The following is a 17,269-nucleotide window of genomic DNA, read 5'->3' on the forward strand; positions in this document are numbered from 1 at the left end:
TATTAAGCCGTGGTTTATCCTTTGTTCCCACCTCCACACCTGATGCATTCAACACTATGGTCGAACTCCACAAGTTCTTCAGGAAAATAAGATTAAGATACTTCTTCAAGGATAAGCCCCACCAACAAGCCTCCTCAACCACCAACTTGAGGCCACCGTCGACTTTTGTACCATCGACGTATGCCATGACCCAACGCATCTTGGCGTATGAAAGTCTAGTACTACGTGATGTGCAGATCATCCTGGAAGACAGCTCTTTTGCCAAATACAACACCAGTAAAGCGGAGAAACTTGCATTAAAATCCTTGAGGGACAACATCGGAATAGTGGTTAAACCCGCCGACAAGGGTGGTGCAATTGTAATACAGGACCAAGACAACTATACCAATGAAATTCTACGACAGCTAAATGATGGGATCAGTTATAGACAATTGGGCGGTGATCCATCACAAAGTATAATGGCTGAAATCCTGAGGGTCACCCAAGATGGCCTACAACAAGGGTTCCTATCGGAACACGAATTCCAGTACCTGAATCAGAAGCACCCACGGCTTCCTACCATCTACACGTTACCCAAAGTCCACAAGGATCTCCAAAAGCCCCCGGGACGCCCTATTGTATCTGGATGCGGCTCCCTGCTGGAACCTCTCTGTAGGTATATAGACTTTTTTCTGAAACCGCTGGCGGAGGCTACAACCACATACCTAAGGGATACCACCCAAACTATCAACCTGATCGATGGACACCCTTTCGATTCCACACGAGACCTCCTGGTAACATGTGACATTGTGTCATTGTACACTAGCATACCCCAGGAGGAGGCCCTGGCCGCAATGTCGATTGCGCTTGACAAACGGGAGGCACCAGTTCAAGTACCAACATCATTCATTATTCTATTGCTCAAGATTGCAATGATGAGGAATTTCTTCATCTTTCGAAATTGCTTTTATCTCCAGATAAAGGGTGTGGCGATGGGGGCGGCCTTCGCTCCTGATCTGGCCATAATTTTCATGGCAATGTATGAAGACACCTTTATACTTACCAACGCCAATCCATTCAGATCCCGAATAAACCTATGGATGAGATACATAGACGACGTGGTCTGTATCTGGTCAGGTTCTGAGGAAGATATGAATAATTTCTTCACCTGGCTCAATGGAAGATCCCCTGACATAAAGTTCACAACAAAATTTGACAAGAAATCTATCGATTTCTTGGACCTAACAATTTTTGTGGAGAATGAGACCCTAAAAACCAACCTTTTTAGGAAAGCCACGGAGAGGAATTCCCTTCTTCTGTACTCCAGCCACCACCCAAGGGGCCTTCGGGATAACCTCCCCTTTGGCCAGTTTCTGCGGATTCGCAGTAATTGCAGCAGAAAGGAGGATTATATGGATCAATCTTCCATATTGATGGGCAGATTACTTGACCGGGGATACCCTAGACGCTTGGTAAAGAAAGCCATGAAGAGAGCATGGTTCAACCCCAGAGAGACTCTACTGGAACCAGGAGAAAGACAGAATAAGAATGATGATCGCATGATCTGTGTAACAACCTTTTCCACAAAGAGTAACAGGATATAAAAAAAACTGTTAACAAATATTGGAATCTGGTATCTGAGGATCTTAATATCGTTTGCCCGCCCCTTCATGCATTTAAAAAGGCAAGGAATATCAGAGACCATGTGGTGCGCTCCTTTCTCCCTAACCCAACCACATCAACAATCACAACCATGTGGAATCTGCCGCCAATTGTGGGACATTTCCGGTGTGGGTCCTGCAAAGCCTGCCCGCTGACAATTCAGACTAAGATATTCACCCATAAACAACAGCAAGTACTGCTCAAGTCACATACCAATTGTAACTCCACAAATGTGGTGTATTGTATAATATGCCCTTGTGACCAGATATATGTGGGACAAACTCAACAGCGTGCGAAAGTTCGCTTTCTGCAACATTGCAGCCGGGTGAGATGCAAGGTCGTAGGAGCCCCGTTGGTTGAACACTGTAACACACACAATCACCTCCCTGAAAGCCTGAAGTGGACAATCTTGGAACAGGTCCGACTGGGCCCAAGGGGTGGCAACATCGCACCCATCCTCAATGTAAGGGAGATTAAATGGATCCGTTTCTTTGACTCAGTGACCAGGGGTTTGAATGAATCTGAAAGCAGTTTTGCGCAAATGGCCACCTTGTGATTTGGTTGTCTACACTAAACTATACTAGCCTGTAATACACCTAACTGATTTCTCTTTGCACCCTCTTCTGAGTGTTTCCAACCGATCCCAAGGCGTCTGACTACCATGCTTGGTTGGTCCACGCTTTGGCAGTACAGCCTTTTCAGACAAGTGAATCATGCATTTTTTTGATAATACAGTTTTAATAATGACCCTTAGACGTTTGACTACCATGTGTGGTTGGTCCACGCCTATGTAGGGCGTTAATGTGTCTCGAGGGCGTTTAACGGGTCACTACACTGCACTATACTATATTATGTTTGCCTTCTGGACCTATATGCCTAAATAATTGATTTTTCTACTGCATTCCATGCATTCATTGATATGAGTCAGGGACTCAGTATTGCAGACCTACAGTACACTTTTGAAATGTTTTGAAATGCTTTGATGATTTTGCATTTGCATTTGGGAGTGATGTGCGTTTGACCGCCATGTGTGGCAGGTCCATGCCCTCATCGTTATTCATATTTGGCAATTTGTACATCTAAAATGTCAATTGAATTATGCAGTTTTTTTGAGGAAACATCTGCTAATTGCCCTTTATGATTCGTCACATTTAGAAGCTTAATGCAATCAATATCTGCATCAACAACACTGCCCCCCCGTCGTCCAAAAAAACCTCCTGGGTCGGTATGTCTTCCCTTAGTTTGTCTCTCGGTAACCTAGCAACGCCTTCGAGTCTTTCTTCTAGGAGGTTACAAAAACGGGTTTGGTTACCAAGGTAACACTTCCCGGTTTGACACGCGCTGACGCTGGCTCATTCTCTGACCGACCACGGGTAAGTCCGTTTGTTGGAACCGCCGTTATACCTCTAAGACTATTTGCCCTTAGTACTCTTAACTCTCGGTAATCCGCTCTTTCAGACGGCGGTCCACGGTGCGCGATCCACGTGTTGGACGCGCTACGAAGCATACTATGATGCGAAGGTGATGTGCTGTGACTGCTCCTTCTTAGGTTTTGATGTACCAATCCCCTCGGGTGAGTCTTTGCACAAGAACAATGCGTGTGACACGTTTTGTCTGATCCCAATCTGCAATTTCTTGATGTTACGTTTTTACTCGATTTTTTGTAGATAATCGCCCGTGTCCCGGTAAAAGCGGTTACATATTCATTTATCCTGTCCTGGCATCAAGACCAGGTGATTAAATCCCTCCCTTTTACTAAGGTTATGTTTCTAATGTCACTCTATTTCAGCTCAAATAATAGGCCAATGTGTGTCTTTTCAGTGGCCGATGCCACGGTACCGCCTTTTAATGAAATGATTTTTAGACGCAATGTGTATCATCTGGCATTATCCTCCGTAAAAAAACCCCACAGGGCAGCTGCCCGGGCTACCCATTTTTTCAAGTCCTCAGTGTAATTCAACCTCCTTTTATTTTGAAAATGTTTTTAATTGCTAATGTCTTGTCCTAACTGGCCCCTTGGCCCCTTGTTATCCAACTATGTCGGGACTCTTCTGAGACCGTTTGAAATAATTCAGCGCATTTCGTTTTTCTTACTTAGGGCACAGCCCCACCCTTCCTTCACCTCCCCCCACGTCCTGATGAAGACCCGCGAGTAAGGATCAAATATCCTACACCTAAGGGTCGAAACGTAGACCACCATCTACCTACAAGAACTCCTTAACCCAAGATTGATAATAATAATCATCACAGGAGTTTCTGTTCTATGTGACATGTTCTGCTGTTTAACATGTGTGTTTTCTTGATCTCCAAAGTATGGATCAATGATAATGTTTTTCAGCTTGTGTATTGGTGCTTAATGATTTTTTTGATTAGTGATGTTAACTAATTGAAACACACCCCTTTCCCCTGCACTCCCCCTCCCCTCCCCTTTTGTGGGCGCACTGAAATTTTGTATACTGCACCAGCAATCGCAAAAATAATATATGTTTTTTCTGGTACAGTCATAATAAAAACACTGTTTACCATCATTTGTGTTTTGTTTAAATAATTAAATAATATCTCTTAGTGTTGTATGTTTGGTCAGGGACCCCTTTACATATCATAACGTATTACCCAGGTCCCATTGACCACATGGGTCGAACCCCTCTATTCATAATATAATATGGCACTTGCTATGGCCTGCTCAAAATGCTACGCAAGTTTCTCCCCTTGCTCCCAATTGTGCATAGGAAAACTACTGTCCAGGCTCTTATTTGTTCTAGGCTGGACTACTCTAATGTTTTATATCTAGGTCTTCCGGATTATTTACTTCAAAGACTTCAGGTGGTCCAAAACTCAGCAGCACGGGTGATTTTTTGCCTCCCTCGCCAAGCTAGAGCTTCGGATCTTTTACACTCCTTACATTGGTTGCCTATTCGCAAGCGGATTGTTTTTAAAACACTGACACTGGCACATAAGGCACTCAATGCTACGGGAGCTGAATATATTCAGAAACGTCTGGCCTTCTATAGACCTACTAGATCCCTTAGGTCGGAATCCCTTTGTCTTGCCACTGTCCCTACTGTCAAGAAAGCTAGGATTGGGGGACGCTCTTTTAAACGCTTGGCTCCCCAGCTATGGAATAGCCTCCCTCTGTCACTCCGCTGTACTTCAAGTCTGCTGGCCTTTCGAAAGGGTTTGAAGACATGGCTGTATGGACAGTAACCTGTCTTTTCTTCTCCTTTTTGCCTGCTCTCTGTAGTCTGTTGTGGGTTAGAAAAAGCACCGGGACACTCCATGGAGTAGCTGAGCGCTATAGAAGACACCCATAACATTAACATTAACATTCTGACTGTAGAATAAAAGATGACCTCCATAGGAACACCTCAGAGGGCGCCTTGCATCTTCTCTGTTTGGACACATATAATAGATAACAGGTCAGATTTCTATCAGTGGCAGGACATTGAGGTTACATTTTTGAGCTTCTTCCCAGTTTGCTACTTGCCAAATGATGAGGCTAAGGATCAGACATGGTCTCTTACCCTCTGATGGCCGCTTCAGGACAGACCCTCTTCCCACAAATTCAGCATTTTATACAATTTTTGGGGTATCATAAAGTACTTCCTGAAAATCTTGTTATGTAAAAGAATGGGGGCCTTGTCTATGGAGTTATAAAAAAGGCCCCTGATGACAATTTCAGGTGAGCCTCGTCCTTGCTTGGACACATATGAACCAGTGGGGAACATGTCCATATGTCCGGTATGAGGGGCATGTGATCACTGCATGTACAGTGTGTGCTGTGGGTTGATTGACTGTGTGTTCCTTACTTCATGTGGCATCTGACTTTATGGTGCTTTGGGAATACATGGACCACACTGACCATAAGTGCCTTGTTGGGTCCAATTTCCTAGGACCATTGCGCTGTTGCTGCACTTTTCTGAGGGATGGACCTGAGTTTCCTGTTTGTGCATTTGTCTCATCGGTGCTTGTCACCCCAATTGTGACCTGTCGATCAGTATCCTCAGTTCCAGGTCACAGAAAATGACTGACCATATTTTTGGTGCAGACTTACTTACGACTCCCCTGGGCTTCTGTCAGCAGCAGCAGATGGAAATTATTGGTTTGACGATCCGAATGGCACGATAGAACAGAAATGGAAGTAAAATGAAGCACTGACTAGGGCACTAATTGTGGCATTGTTAATGAAAGTCCAAAGTAATTTAAAAGCGGCATGTATGTGTGTGTATGTCTGTGGGGTTGTGTGGACGGGTGATACAGTGAATGTATGGACGGAGTCAGTTTTATGATTTCTGCCCAAAGGAGGAGATGTCGAAATAGTATTCTAGGACACTTGATCGAGGAAAGTGTGGAAGGAAAACTTTGCCTTCACTTCAAACTCTTTCTGGCATCAAATGATAATTCTTTGCAGCTCCTTGAGACCATCACTGGCGAGTAGTGCGCTTTACAAATCCCTGATTCATTGATTGATTGATTTGTACCTAATTCTTGAAGAATGAAATTAGAGCATTAGTGACAGACATAATTTACATTTTATTTTTGGCAGTTTTATATAGAGTGATATCTACAGTGAATCTTTCACATAAGCGTGCTTCACAAAGGAACACAGACTCGATGTTGAATTTTTCAGCACAGAAGTTTTGTCAAGATTCAAAACTGCTTCCCTATGATCCATGGCCAGAAGTTGTAGCCACAAGGCCACATCACCACCCAGATTTTTAAGCGTTACCTACCCGCTCTCCAGTCTCCTGACAACGATGCCATTGTTGAGCTACAAGTCAAGCATGTTGTGATGAGCACCCTGTATGACGCCTAGGGCCCGATGTAGGTAAATGTAATTTACCAACACTAAAATACTGAATTTTACCGATTCGGTATTTTAGAATCGGTAAATGCTATGTAGGTAAAAAATCGTTATTTTTTACCTATTCGATAAAATTCGGTATCTGTCATTCGGAATTTACCGAATCGGTGTTTACCAAATCGGTATTTACCGAATCGGTATTTCCCATTTATTCCTATAGGCCTTTTGGCAAATAGGAATGAATGGGAAATACCGATTCGGGAAATACCGATTCGGTAAATACCGAATCGGAAAGCAAGTAAAACTATAACTGAATCAGGCAGCCAATCAGGTGCTACCACCCTCCCCCTCCCTAGCAGGAAGTGGCTACACAGGCAGCTGCAAGTAATTAGAAGGTTCTGGATAGTCAGTTGGAGCTGAGCTGAGTGCAGGAGCCACAGAAAGAATTTTGCACTTTTAAATTGTGAAAATGGCAAGCAGCAGTGAAAAGGAGCAGCCAGAGAGGAAGAGGAAACTAAAATTCAGCTCCATGGAGCAAAAAACAGGTCCTTGTGGAGGAGGTGGTGCAGGAACACCAGCATTTATTTTGCAAGCTGTCCCTGACTGTGCCTGAATCTGCCAAGAGAAAGATTTGGCTGCACATTTAAACAAAGGTTAATACTGTTGGAGTGACTCCAAGGGACATAGAGGACCTGAAGAAGAGGTGGTATGACCTCAGGAGCCTGACCAAGAAAAAACTCTCTGAAATACACAAACAGGCAAACAAAACTGAAGGAGGGAAGAACCGTGCACCCCCCCTGACTGACCTGGAAGAGCTGGTGGGGTCCACCATTGAACCTGAGAGCGTCTGTGGACTGGGAGATGCAGACAGCTCAGCCAGAGCTGCAACAAAAAAAGGTAAGATGCATGCACAGCAATCACCTCCACCCCATAAGCCTTCCCTTTTCCACAAGTGGCATAGTTAACCCCAGTCCAGTAGAGGTTGCACTATACAGGAGCAATGCATCATGGGACATGTAGTCAGTAATTGAAAGACCATGTCATTCAGCACAGCAAGCAAAAAGTCAGGCAAATCATGTCAGACATAATGAAGAGCAGGCAACATATAAAGTGTTTAAGTGTGAAAAATGTAATTGTAGTGATTGTGAGGCAGTAGCACTGAGCTAATGTTCATTTATATGTCCACAGGCGAGACATCTCGCAAGCACACCAGGGAGACGGAAGGCATGGCACCAGAGAGGAATGACAGCCAAGATCCAGGACCAAGTGCAGGGAATGTCACAGAGGACGCAGGTGCACCAACTACACAACCACCATCCCAAGACACAGAAATGGCTCCACAACTGCATGCGTCCCCAGAACGTTCAGGATCCCCTCTGCTACTGTCCTCACCTGAACTGCCTGCATCACTGCCTCTGACACAAAAGAGCAGGAGGCATGTAGTTGCCCCACTAGTTCAAATAGAGTCATCAGCAGGTGACATGGAGGGGGATGACACACCAACCATGGCAGGTGAAGGTAGCCCTGCAACACAGCAGTCCACTGCAGAGGTTGCCCGTACTGGTACCAGACGCCGCAGGCACAGAGAAAGCATTGTACCAGCACATGTTGAGGGTCCCAGTGTCTTCTGTGGCCTTGAGGGGAGCATGGTCAAAGTCCAGAGGATGCAGGGGAAGGCCATCCAGTCTGTGCAATGCCAGATGAGGAACCTAAACACACATATGGAAGGAATAGGGAAGGGCAGTCTGGCTGTCGTGTTCTGCAGCACCTGCAACTTAGACAGAACATTCACATTTAATGAGGCAAACAGTATGTAGTTTTTTCATAGTTCAACTGGAGCTCATTATTGCTCATCCAATTGCTGATGTCCAACATAAATTTTTTGAACTTACAACATTTTTCACTGTAGTCCGAATTGCAGGTGATGAGCAATTGGGTATCATCAGCATAACATACTGTATCAAAGACGTGCAATTTTATGATGTTTGATAGAGGGGTTAGGTACAAATTAAACAGTTAGAGACTTTAGATAGACCCTTGCGGGACCCCCACCTTAACAGGCCGTCTATTGGACGTTAGTGACTCCACCTGAACCGTATTAAACCGGTCCATAAGATAGTTTTCCAGCCATAGGAAAGCCTTGCCTCTGATACCTATCTCCCACAACCGATGTTTCAAAACTGGACCAGGACATGGCAGCTAGGCACAAGGAGAGGCAGCGTGCGCAGCAGCAAAATAAAGCTATTAACCGCCTGGCCACAGCCACCTCCCTGCTATGCAGAAGATGCATTAACATGCAGGATGGACTCACACACAACAGCAATGAGGTGTCTAGGGGCATTGCTAGTTTTACAAGTGCTGTAGAGGTGCTGATTAATTCTCAGACAGCACAAACTGCTGCTATGGATGCACCAGAAAGTGAGGAAAGCACCAGTAGAAGCATCATGACAAGCCCCCTTGTTGTGGAGACACGGAGGAGCAGCAGGCGCCATGGTGAACCAGCAGCCCAAACGCACAGTGAACAGAGCCAACCACTTACATCTGGCACTAGTAGGCGTGGGCGTAAATGACTTGTTCAGTTAATGGGGAAGTGACCCAGGACTACCATTATTGCCTGGATGACGTTTGTGTTGCACATTTGTGCTTTTGACCACTTGCGTAGTGACAAATATTAAACTACTTTGGGTGCATACTCCACCTGTCTGTGTCTCTTTACTAACTTAAAAGTAGTTGCGTGTGATCTCTTCCCGTCTGTGTCTGCCATCTGTTGGTGTTGCAACTCCAGCTGTGTTGGGTTCAGGCAGTGCTTGTTCGTCATCATGGTCCTCATAATCAGATAATTCCACCTCGGTGCCCATCTTCATGGCAAGGTTGTGCAACATTGCACAGGTTGCAATCATCTTGCAGCAGGTGACTGGTGTATACTGGCGTGCCCCTCCACTTTTGGGAAGGCAGCGGAATCTGCTTTTCCACAGCCCAAAGGTACGCTCCACAATGTTCCTGGTAGATTTGTGTTCCCTGTTATATCTCCTCTGGCTGGGGGTTGAAGGGTTGAGTTAGGGAGTAAGGATGAAAGACCGGACCCCATATGCACTATTCCCTATTTGTAAAAGAAAAAGACATTACTCACATGCACACCTATTGAAAAAACCTAATTTGGACCCCCTCACCCACTCTAATTTTAAACCGATTTCGTTACTCCCTGCTTTTGCTAAAATTGTGGAAAAACATGTCCACTCTACCCTCTCGAATTTCCTCGAAACCCATGATATTCTCCATCATACTCAATCTGGGTTTCGCTCGAACCTAAGCACGGAGACTGCGTTGCAGGAGGTTACTGAGTCTATAACAATAGAGGGAAGGCGATGTTGGTTCTACTCGATCTTTTGGTGGCTTTTGATACCGTCCCTCACAGCCGTCTACTTTCAAGACTCCAGGAGATTGGTCTGAGAGGGACGGTATTCAGTTGGTTTGAATCTTTTCTATCTGGTCGCCAACAATCGATTTGGGCCCCTCAATTCTCTGCTTCAGTTCCTCCACTAGAGGTGGTAGTCCCACAGGGATCGATTTTGAGCCCCACTCTTTTTAATATTTACATGTCTCCCTTGGCTGATTTGGTTGAATCTTATGGAGCCCGGATTGTTTGCTACGCCGACGATACGCAGCTTCTATTCACCTGCGATAACACAGACTTCGCCGGCGATATCATCATGAGCTGCCTTGAGGCTGTTTTCTCGTGGTTCCAACTGAACCAGCTTAGATGTAACTCGGATAAATCAGAGGTCCTTTTTATTCGGCTGCTCCCCTGACGCCAATTGGAAATCTTGGTGGCCCACCGATATGTATCCTCCATCGTCGGCTACTTCTATGGCGAAAAATTTGGGCGTGAAAATTGATAATGCCCTAACCCTTAAACCCCAGATTCTTAGTGTAGTTGGCAACTGCTTTGGCCTTCTAAGAACTCTTAGGAAATTTCTTCCCTTTTTGGCACTTGCCCACAGGAGGATTACAGTGCAGGCTCTGATCGGTTCACAGTTGGACTATGCCAACATACTCTATCTAGGCCTCCCGTAATATCTCCTTACCCGTCTCCAATCTGTTCAGAATTTGGCGGCAAGGGCCATTTTTGGTCTTGGCCGAAGGTCTAACACCTCTACTCTTCTAAATTCACTCCACTGGCTACCGGTGCGCAAACGCATTAATTTCAAGACTCTCATAAAGGCGTTTAAATCTCTTCATGGCACCGGCGCTTTCTATCTAAGGAGAAGAGTGCGGTTCTATTTTCCCACTAGATCTTTACGATACACCTCTCAAGCGCTGGCTATTGTTCCTGCAACCAAACAAGCGCGCATTGTAGGACGCTCATACAGACTGTTGGCACCTCAACTATGGAACAATCTGCCTCTTTCCCTCAGGAAACTAGACAACTTGCTCTCCTTTAGGTAAGGGGCTTAAAAACTGGTTGTTTGGACAGTAGTTCGCCTGTCTTTGGCCTACCCTCTGCAGGTCTTTATAGCGCCGGGACACTTTGCCCGAGTAGCCGAGCGCTTTATAAGACCACCATTAACATAACATAACATAACTTTTACTACAGACCTTCCAAGAGGCTTTGAAAAATGGTTGACTATCTAGGAATATTAAAGCAGCAGACATTGCAGAGCTCCCGAAGCTGGGTGAGCTGGGTACCCGTTGTGAGGAGTTTGGCCGATCTCTTTGTTAAGCACAGAGGTAAAAATCTTAGCGAAAGTGTTAACCAATAGCTTCCTGAGTGTGATCGGGAAGTTAATATACCCAGATCAGTCTGGTTTTATGCTCTGCAGGGTCATACAACATAATATCAGTCGGGTCCACAATGCTATTGGGATGAGTGCCAGCCGGCCTAGACATTACGTCCTTCTTATGGTTGATTTCAAAAAAGCTTTTGACTCCATGGACTGGGAATATCTCTTTGCACTTTTGTTCCATCTACAATTGGTCCCAAATTCTTTAGCTGCATTTGACTACAATATGCACAACTCTATGCTAGGGTAAGACTGGCAGGAGTTGTGGCAATACATATGGGGTGAGGCCGTGTCTGAGCTGGAGGTATCACACTATTTGGGAGCAGTGGATTTGAAACTCCAATTGCAATTCTAAACAGGTGCTAAGGAACCACTTCTTGAGGATGTACCCAAGTACTGTGATGCCAATAGCATCCCACTTGTTAAATCCTTGTAGTGCTGCCACTTGGGGCATACTTATCCCCCAGCACAACAAAGTCACCAGTGTCTTTCTGCCTTCCCATCCTGTAGCCTTTGTGACTTCCTTCCATGTAGCTAGCTGCACTCTCCTAGGGCTCATCATTTTGCAATGCTTTTTACCACCATACAGCAGGTGCGGGAAGCTATTGTGCCCTAAGACCCATCCTCCCACTGCTTATGGAGATATCCGAACACCTCAAACCACCGGTCATTGACCAACAACAGGTATGCTGCCCTACACTATAGCACTAAGTCTCCAGTGGCAACGCATAGGAGTTACTGCAACAGAGCATTGGTCCTCAAAAAGAATGGTATAGTCATTCTGCATGTTGCAGACGATGTGGGGTACACCAGATAACAAAAAGGGCTACTTTAGTGGGGCCTAATGGTGGCTAAAAAAAGTATCCCGAGGGCATGGGAGAGCGCTGATGCCCTACTAAGGAGAACATGGATTACTAAAAGGGCAGGAACACCTGATTTATCAAGCAAGGGGCTGCCCTCAAAAACACTTAAAAATATGGAAAGACTGGGCTGATCACAGAGGGATCAACATAGTACCTTGCTCATCTAAGCCTTGGCTCTTTAACAAAAAGTTGTGCTTCTACAGGCCTACATTGGGTTGGGCTTTGAGGGGGAGATGTCTTGTTGTTTCAGATCACAGCAGTCCTCTTGTCAACTGTGGGCGACAGGGACGGACTATTTTAACTTTTGGATAATCCATAAGTCCGGTTATACTAATTTGATCATCTTCATTTTATTGTATACATTTATATTAAAATCTGCTTTGATGTATTACTTTCGCAACATGTTAATTTCCCATAGTTCATGATGGCACTCTGAAACGCTTCAACACATGTTCCTCCAGTAATGCCAGACTGCTCTGTGCCACGCTACCAGGAAGGAGCGAGGGATGTATTAGCGTGAATCCAGAGGACCTACTTAGAGTAATGTGAGCCTATCACATAGTGAAGCCGAACCAGTCTCTCTGCATAACACTCTACTTTCCAACACCATGGCATATTGAAATGCATCTGTAGCAAACTCAAAATGTTAGAGACTGAGATACATACGCTTGAATATATCTATATGAATACCCATGATTGAAGGAACCCTGCATGACTGGGCATATCTGTTGCGTTTAGGGCACCACACTGAAGTGTACAAAAAAGTGATGAGTGGATAGATGAGAAACATTCAAAATTTTTGTAAAACAACCATTACAACACAGTCAGTAAAAGGCACAACCTTTACAATGCAGTCATTACAACGTAACTGTCTTTATATCACATGCCACTATTTGGGACCTTTTGAGCTTTAACTGGGCCAAGTCATCCATTATGTTGGACATAGTTGAGTTGTAGTGCTCTGTGAGATATATTTGGGGGGGGTGTAGGTCGTTCTCGCAGCGAGCAGTCAGCTTCTCGAGGTCAAGGCTCTTAGTGTCTTTAATCAGCATTTTGTTTTTACTGGATGTCCAGGTCATTTTATGTGGTATTCAGGTATTAGGAAGGTGATGGCATGGTGGTATGACAAGTCGCATGGATCTATTGAATTCAGCCTGACCGCCGATGCCTTAGTGATGATCCAATGCAATGTGGCGCATTACGACTGGGTTCTGAAAATCAAAGGTATGATTGACCGTTTTTTAACATCCTGCAATGCAGGAACTGAACAGTCAAATCCAGGTGTCAAACACTTGGCCTGGTAAGATCTAGGAATCCTGCAACTTGGTCATGTTATGAACAGTCTTCCATCCATAAAGTCAGGTTGTTCCGCACTAATGTACTTTTAGTTGGATCATCTTGTACTGCGTACTGTACCTGCTTAGACGTTTACACCTGAGGGGATGTGCATCATAAAATGTCCTATAAATGTTTTTTTTTCCAATCAATTCCATTGCAGTACCGGTTTGTGTTTGGACTGTACCCAGATGACCCATTAAGAACATTTACTAATACAGTAACAACTATAAACATTTTTATGATGTCTTATAAATGACCTGTGTGTCTTTTTCACATTTAAGGAGATATTTACTCAACTATAGCACAACAAACAGGTTGCTATGCTGCACTGATCAAGAAGGAGTGAGCAGGAGACCGCATATCTCCTCAGTGCTGGTAGCATCATGCATGTACATTAGCATTATATTGGAAAGGTGTTTTTGTAATTTCTTGCATTGGTTTTACTGGATGGTTACCGTTCCTTTACACAATACTATGCTAAAGCACACTTTAAGACTTTTAGCACATTGGATATGTGCTGTACAAAGCTGCTCACATTGAAACTGGGAGTATTTATAAGAAAAAAACATATTTTCGCAGTTAATGCCTGATTCAAGGTAGTGTTATTTTTAGCACAAATCCCTGTCTACAAATGTTATCACATTAATGTTTGCATCCAAAGCCATGGGTGGTAGTATGGGTAGGCCCATGTACCACCTGATGCAAATCCATGCAGATCAGTGCAAAGAACTATTAACTTTCCAAAGCAAAATACATTTTATAATAGAAAGTAAATAGGTGATAAAGACATTGAACAGGCTGCGTCATTTTGCGTGAGTTTTGAACTGGTGCAAATCTTGGATAAATTTACCCTTTAGTTTCAGGGTTATTCCTTGCTGAATTTGTAATTGCTCTTCAAATTAGTACTCATACCTTCCGGCCAAACTGTTCATTCAACATATTTTAAATCTGCATGGAATTCCAAAGACTTTAATTTCCGATCGGGCCGCAATTTGCGTCCCATTTTTGGAAATCTTTCTTCCAAAAAATGGGACGCTGGGAGTAGATTCACGTTTGTCCACCAGTTAACATCCTGAGATGGATGGACAAAGAGAGAGTGAATCAGGATCTTGAGCAGTATTTGTGTATTTACTTAATGGTTTAGGAGGTAGAGTGGCTAGTTTTGCATTGGACAGCTGAATTTGCCTATAACAATTCAGTGCACTCCTCTACAGGATACTCTCCATTTTACTTGAATTCAGGTAGACACCCCAACACGTTAGTAGGCAAAGTAAAGAGTGATGTCCCAGCAGCTGAAAAGGTCATTCATGATTTGCAGGGAGCCTATCAATTAGCTTCCCAAAATCTGGCAAAGGCTAAATATACCTATAAGAAACAGGCGGACAAAGGAAATCCCATTTTCCAGCCTAGAGAACAGGTTTGGATCTCTACTCAAAATATGCGGTTAAGAGATAATAGGAAGTTTCAACCACTTTACATAGGTCCCTATCTAGTTGAAAGGATGGTGAATCCTGTCAGTGTAAATATAAAACTCCCCAGTAAGTTCAAAGTACATTCAGTTTTTTATGTCTCCTTGATCAAAAGAAGCACCCCAGATGTAAGAAAGATTTTATCTCCAGCTACAATTCAAGTGCAATCTGAAGAAGAATTTGAGGTTCAAAGAATTATTTATTCAAGGGTCAGTAGAGGGAGATTATTTTATTTAATTGATTGGAAGGTTTTTGGTCCTGAAGAAAGATCCTAGGAACCTAGTACTAATGATCACGCCCCTAGGTTAGTTAAGAAATTCCACAAGTCTCATCCTTAAATGCCTAAAGAGGGAGGAGAAGGGGTTTTGTGGGGGATACAGTCAGGACTTATAATCTACATCCCTTAAGCATAGCTGTCCTGGGCCCTCATTTAGAGTAAAACTAGGGTATTCCTTTTTACATGCTCCAATTAAATGGAGCCAACTAGTGGCAAGACGTTTGTGGAATTATATTGATTCCTAGGTTTCCTCCTCTGCTCTGCAGTATTTTCAAGATGGTCGGTGCTGGGTTTAGGTTAGTGCTCTAGTGTTTTCCCCCATCAGTGAGGCTGGCGGTATCGTGCGCGAGCACCAGGAGTGCTTCGCACTTCAACCGTCTTTTCTGAAGCGGTGACGGAATTGCTGAAGCACTTCTAATTTTGACATTTAGAGCATTCTTAGCGAGGATTTATTTGCTCATATTTCTTTCGTTTGAATCAGCAGTACACCTGAAGGGGTCTGGTTGGACTTTTGCAGCGCGTCTGGACTTTGATGACAGAAATTCAGCAGAGCGCCTGGAGATTGGTGACAGTAATTCAACAGCGAGTCTAGAAGCAGGTGAAAGGAATTTCAACATCGTGTTTGGAGGTTTGTGAATGGAAATACAGCAAAGCTTTTGAGGTCTGTAAAGAGGAATTTATGTCATTATCCAATGGTTTGGTTCTGATGCTAAGAACTACTATTTGGAACTTCATTTGATAAGAGCTTTCATTACCTTGTCTGGAATATTATTTTTGGGGAGTCATTGTGCATAGACTGCCTATTTTTATTTATGCAGTTCCAGAGTGCTCCTTATTGGGTGGGAACGGTTCACTGTTGTCAGTGATTTTGTGAGGCACTTCCGAAGTAGTATGGGATAATAAAGTAGTAGAGGGGTGGTTAGGGACAGTATTAACTCAATACAGTCGTCACAAGGTGGTGGAAAGGGATGATGAAGGTAAACATTGTTTTTATATGTTGTTCCGCAGAGGAGGAAGGAATGACTGCCAAAACTTCTACTTTTAATGCTTCATAGCCAATGATCATTAAGCTTTGTAAGGTCCTGCTTGGAACATGTTACCCAATGAAATGTCCCTAATACTCCATGAAGAGGGAAGAAATAGTTGACAACACTTCTACTGTCAACAGTTTACAGCCAATCAACATTAGGCTTGGTAAAGTCCTCTTTGGAGCACGTCAGCAAATTAAATGTCCCTCCTACTCCGCAGAGTGGAAGCGAATGGCTGGCAACACTTTTACTTTCAATATTTCACAACCAACCAACATAAAGCTCAGGAAAGTCCTCCTTACAACATGTAAGCCAATTAGATGTCCTTGCTACTCTCCGGAGCAGAAGTGAATTGCTGAAAACACTTCTATTTTCAGTACTTTACACCCAATGAACGATAAGCTTGTTGTTGGAACACCTTAGCCAATTAAACATTAAATTTGTTCCACGCACACATACAGAACACAACGTCCTACATATTAATACATTTTCTGTAACAAAGTGACTCTATCCGTAAAAAAAAGTGAACACTGCCTAATAAATAAACATTATTCCACATTATATTAAAGAAAAGCTGCAATAAGCCCCATTGTTGTTTCCCCAATATAATTTACACAGCCTACTGCACCCCCCTCCCAACATGAGTGAATCCCCGGGACTGTGGGGTCCCCAGCAAACCCCTGCTATTATTTTTATTATATTTTCCACTGACTTCTTCTACGACTAACGGTTCCTATGGAAGACTTTTAAAACTCCAGCACAGTAACTGTTTCGATTAGCAACATAGTGTGGTGAACTTCTAACCTCTGTGCTCACTTAAGTGTTCCCTGAACTGTTACTTTGGTAGCAGGCAGTAAGCAGTTTGGGGGTAGGTTTGAAAGGTACTGGCTGTACAGAAACCGTTATATTTACGCAGGATCCTCTACATGACAGAGAGGAAAGCAAAGTAAGACAGAACACTGTGAAGCAGATTTACAAGCCCCTTGAGCCATTTCCGAGTCACTTTTCCCATCTTAGCAATGATGCAACAGTAACGCAATGAACTTGTAAATCTGACCTTATGCACATTAA

At 43.8% G+C, this 17,269-nt stretch overlaps 1 protein-coding gene and 1 long non-coding RNA gene across 3 annotated transcripts in view; one reads left to right on the top strand and one right to left on the bottom strand.

Annotated features, from left to right (window-relative positions):
* Positions 1–17,269, top strand: part of LOC144828274 (phospholipase A2 inhibitor and Ly6/PLAUR domain-containing protein-like) — a 230,831-nt gene that overhangs the window by 16,274 nt on the left and 197,288 nt on the right. The window contains exon 2 of one of the 2 annotated variants that reach the window (XM_078686353.1): positions 15,652–15,798. The gene's annotated coding sequence lies outside the window, so the exon portion shown is untranslated. The remainder of the gene's footprint in view (positions 1–15,651; positions 15,799–17,269) is intronic. The other variant, XM_078686355.1, reaches the window with a different exon arrangement.
* Positions 7,631–17,269, bottom strand: part of LOC144828276 (uncharacterized) — a 102,809-nt gene continuing 93,170 nt past the window's right edge. Inside the window, exon 3 of the long non-coding RNA XR_013610410.1 lies at positions 7,631–8,210. This is a non-coding gene — a long non-coding RNA (uncharacterized LOC144828276). The remainder of the gene's footprint in view (positions 8,211–17,269) is intronic.

The sequence above is a fragment of the Lissotriton helveticus genome, chromosome 4_1, assembly GCF_964261635.1.
Source record: "Lissotriton helveticus chromosome 4_1, aLisHel1.1, whole genome shotgun sequence".
Taxonomy (NCBI): domain Eukaryota; kingdom Metazoa; phylum Chordata; class Amphibia; order Caudata; family Salamandridae; genus Lissotriton; species Lissotriton helveticus.